The following is a 5,295-nucleotide window of genomic DNA, read 5'->3' as shown; positions in this document are numbered from 1 at the left end:
GTACTGCTACCTCTTGAGCACTGCGTTGGTTTTCCCTTGAAGAGGAAAGGGTGATGCGGTAAAGTAGCGTAAGTATTTCCCTCAGTTTATGAGAACCAAGGTATCAATCGAGTAGGAGGCCACGCTCAAGTCCCTCGCACCTACACAAACAAATAAAAGCCTCGCAACCAACGCAATATAGGGGTTGTCAATCCCTTCACGGTCACTTACGAAAGTGAGATCTGATAGATATGGTAAGATAATATTTTTGGTATTTGTATAATAAAGATGCAAAGTAAAACAAAAGGCAATAAAATAGCTAAGTGTTGGAAGATTAATATGATGGAAAATAGACTCGGGGGCCATAGGTTTCACTAGTGGCTTCTCTCCAGAGCATAAGTATTACGGTGGGTGAACAAATTACTGTTGAGAAATTGATAGAATTGAGCATAGTTATGAGAATATCTAGGTATGATCATGTATATAGGCATCACGTCCGTGACAAGTAGACCGACTCCTGCCTGCATCTACTACTATTACTCCACACATCGACCGCTATCCAGCATGCATCTAGAGTATTAAGTTCAAAAGAACAGAGTAATGCTTTAAGTAAGATGACATGATGTAGAGGGATAAACTCATGCAATATGATATAAACCCCATCTTGTTATCCTCGATGGCAACAATACAATACGTGCCTTGCTGCCCCTGCTGTCACTGGGAAAGGACACCGCAAGATTGAACCCAAAGCTAAGCACTTCTCCCATTGCAAGAAAGATCAATCTAGTAGGCCAAACCGAACTGATAATTCGAAGAGACTTGCAAAGATAACCAATCATACATAAAAGAATTCAGAGAAGATTCAAATATTGTTCATAGATAAACTTGATCATAAACCCACAATTCATCATTCTCAACAAACACACCGCAAAAGAAGATTACATTGAATAGATCTCCACGAGAATCATGGAGAACTTTGTATTGAGATCCAAAGAGAGAGAAGAAGCTATCTAGCTAATGACTATGGACCAGAAGGTCTGAGGTAAACTACTCACACATCATCGGAGAGGCTATGGTGTTGATGTAGAAGCCCTCCGTGATCAATGCCCCCTCCTGCAGGACGCCGGAAAAGGCCCCAAGATGGGATCTCATGGGTATAGAAGGTTGTGGCGGTGGAATTAGGTTTTCGTGGATGCTTCTGTTGGTTTGGGGGTACGTAGGTATATATAGGAGGAAGAAGTACGTCGGTGGAGCAACATGGGCCCCACGAGGGTGGAGGGCGCGCCCAGGGGGGTAGGCGCGCCCCCCTGCCTCATGCTCTCCTGGTTGATTTCTTGACGTAAACTCCAAGTCCTCTGGGTCACGTTTGTTCCGAAAATCACGTTCCCGAAGGTTTCATTCCATTTGGACTCCGTTTTATATTCTTTTTCTGTCAAACTCTGAAATAGGCAAAAAAACAGCAATTTGGGTTGGGCCTCCGGTTAATAGGTTAGTCCCAAAACTAATATAAAAGTGTATAACAAAGCCCATTAATCATCCAAAACAGAATATAATATAGCATGAAGCAATCAAAAATTATAGATACGTTGGAGACGTATCAAGCATCCCCAAGTTTAATTCCTGCTCGTCCTCGAGTAGGTAAATGATAAAAACAGAATGTTTGATGCGGAATGCTACTTGGCATAATTTTTAATGTAACCCTCTTAATTGTGGTATGAATGTTCAGATCCGAAAGATTCAAGATAAAAGTTTAATGTTGACATAAAAGTAATAATAATTCAAGCATACTAACTAAGCAATTATGTATTCTCAAAATAACATGGCCAAAGAAAGTTCATCCCTACAAAATCATATAGTTTAGTCATGCTGCATTTTTGTCACACAAGAATGCTCTCATCATGCACAACCCCGATGACAAGCCAAGCAATTGTTTCATACTTTAGTAATCTCAAACTTTTTCAACCTTCACGCAATACATGAGCATGAGCCATGGATATAGCACTATGGGTGGAATAGAATATAATGATGGGGGTTATGTGGAGAAGACAAAAAAGGAGAAAGTCTCACATCAACGCGGCTAATCAACGGGCTATGGAGATGCCCGTCGATTGATGTTAATGCAAGGAGTAGGGATTGCCATGCAACGGATGCACTAGAGCTATAACTGCATAAAAGCTCAAAAGAAACTAAGTGGGTGTGCATCCAACTTGCTTTCTCACGAAGACCTAGGGCATTTGAGGAAGCCCATTGTTGGAATATAAAAGCCAAGTTCTATAATGAAAATTTTCCACTAGTATATGAAAGTGACAAAACAAGAGACTCTCTATCATGAAAATCATGGTGCTACTTTGAAGCACAAGTGTGGAAAAGAAGATAGTAGCATTGTTCCTTTTTATTATAATTGTTTTTTTGGGCCTCCCTCTTTTTTTTGGCCTTTCTCTTTTTTTTATTGGGACAATGCTCTATGAATGATGATCATCACACTTCTATTTATTTACAACTCAATGATTACAACTCGATACTAGAACAAAGTATGACTCTATATGAATGCCTCACATACTTATTGCAAAAATCTATAAGTCATCAAAAACCAAGCACTACGTGCATGCTCCTAGGGGGATAGATTGGTAGGAAAAGACCATCGCTCGTCCCCGACCACCACTCATAAGGAAGACAATCAAAGAACACCTCATGTTTCAAATTTGTTACATAACGTTTACCATACGTGCATGCTACGGGACTTGCAAACTTCAACACAAGTATTTCTCAATTTCACAACTACTCAACTAGCACAAATTTAATATCACTACCTCCATATCTCAAAACAATCATCAAGCATCAAACTTCTCTTAGTATTCAGCACACTCATAAGAAAGTTTTTACTAGTCTTGAATACTTAGCATATTAGGATTAATTTTCCTATTTAAGCACGTTACCATGCTGTTTAACACTCTCAAAATAATATAAGTTAAGCATGAGAGAATAATAGTTTCTATAAAACAAAACCACCGCCATGCTCTAAAAGATATAAGTGAAGCACTAGAGCAAAAACTATATAGCTCAAAAGATATAAGCGAAGCGCATAGAGTATTCTAATAAATTCCGAATCATGTGTGTCTCTCTCACAAGGTGTGTACAGAAAAGATGATTGTGGTAAACTAAAAAGCAAAGACTCAAATCATACAAGACGCTCCAAGCAAAACACATATCATGTGGTGAATAAAAATATAGCTCCAAGTAAAGTTACCGATGGAAGTAGACGAAAGAGGGGATGCCTTCCGGGGCATCCCCAAGCTTTGGCTTTTTGGTGTCCTTAGATTATCTTGGGGTGCCATGGGCATCCCCAAGCTTAGGCTCTTGCCACTCCTTGTTCCATAATCCATCAAATCTTTTACCCAAAACTTGAAAACTTCACAACACAAAACTTAACGGAAAATCTCGTGAGCTCCGTTAGCGAAAGAAAACAAAAGACCACTTCAAGGTACTGTAATGAACTCATTCTTTATTTATATCGGTGTTAAAACTACTGTATTCCAACTTCTCTATGGTTTATAAACTATTCTACTAGCCATAGATTCATCAAAATAAGCAAACAACACACGAAAAACAGAATCTGTCAAAAACAGAACAGTCTGTAGTAATCTGTAACTAACGCAAACTTCTGAAACTCCAAAAAATGTACCAAAATAGGACGACCTAGACAATTTGTTTATTGATCAGAAGCAATTGGAATCAGTATTTTATCACGTTCTGGTGATTTTTAACAATTGTTTTCGTGAACAGAAAGTTTCTGGAATTTTCAGCAAGATCAAATAACTATCATCCAAGAAGATCCTATAGGTTTAACTTGGCACAAACACTAATCAAAACATAAAAACAAATCTAACCAGAGGCTAGATCAAAAATTTATTCCTAAACAGAAGCAAAAAGCAAAAAACTAAAAATAAAATTGGGTTGCCTCCCAACAAGCGCTATCGTTTAACGCCCCTAGCTAGGCATAAAAGCAAGGATAGATCTAGGTAATATCATCTTGGGTCTTTAATTTTTTTAGCGGAGTTATGCTCGAATCCGGGAGGTTCTTCACGTTTCCCTTCATATTCGGAAATTTTGAGATCTAAAGAGTCCAACCGCTTATTGCAAAGGGTAATCAACATATTCATGCAGTGGAGATTCCCGCTAACACTCTTAAGAGGTTCAAGAGATTTTTGTAAAATCTTTGTTACTTCGCAAATTTTCTCAAAAACTTGCGTTTCTTCTTGGGTATGATGAGGCCCCTTTTGTTGAGGTAGTGTTCCCACTATACCTTCTATAATTTCATGCACAATACTAGGATCAATTTCAATAAAATTGCCTTTGCCAACGCAATCCAAGAGTTGTCTATGAGACATATTCAATCAAACATAAAAGTTGCGAAGCAAAATTATAAAATTCACCTCTAGGGTGCAATTACGATAAAATTCCATCATTCTAAACCAAGCATCTTTTAAGTTTTCTCCTTGTCTTTGTTTGAAGTGAAGAACCTCAAACTCGGGAGACAAAGGAGTAGATAAAGGACTAGCCATAACGACGAAACAAGCGGAAAAGAGGCGAACGGAAAAGAGAGGGCGAATAAAACGGCAAGGGTGAAGTGGGGGAGAGGAAAACGAGAGGCAAATGGCAAATAATGTAATGCGGGAGATAAGAGTTTGTGATGGGTACTTGGTATGTTGACTTTTGCGTAGACTCCCCGGCAACGGCGCCAGAAATCCTTCTTGCTACCTCTTGAGTATTGCGTTGGTTTTCCCTTGAAGAGGAAAGGGTGATGTAGTAAAGTAGCGTAAGTATTTCCCTCAGTTTTTGAGAACCAAGGTATCAATCCAGTAGGAGGCCACGCTCAAGTCCCTCGCACCTACACAAACAAATAAAAGCCTCGCAACCAACGCAATAAAGGGGTTGTCAATCCCTTCACGGTCACTTACGAAAGTGAGATCTGATAGATATGATAAGATAATATTTTTGGTATTTTTATAATAAAGATGCAAAGTAAAATAAAAGGCAATAAAAATAGCTAAGTGTCGGAAGATTAATATGATGGAAAATAGACCCGGGGGCCATAGGTTTCACTAGTGGCTTCTCTCAAGAGCATAAGTATTACGGTGGGTGAACAAATTACTGTTGAGCAATTGATAGAATTGAGCATAGTTATGAGAATACCTAGGTATGATCATGTATATAGGCATCACGTCCGTGACAAGTAGACCGCTCCTGCCTGCATCTACTACTATTACTCCACACATCGACCGCTATCCAGCATGCATCTAGAGTATTAAGTTCAAA

This window comes from Aegilops tauschii, chromosome 4, assembly GCF_002575655.3.
Source record: "Aegilops tauschii subsp. strangulata cultivar AL8/78 chromosome 4, Aet v6.0, whole genome shotgun sequence".
Classification (NCBI taxonomy): Eukaryota; Viridiplantae; Streptophyta; class Magnoliopsida; order Poales; family Poaceae; genus Aegilops; species Aegilops tauschii.
This window is presented reverse-complemented; position numbering follows the sequence as displayed.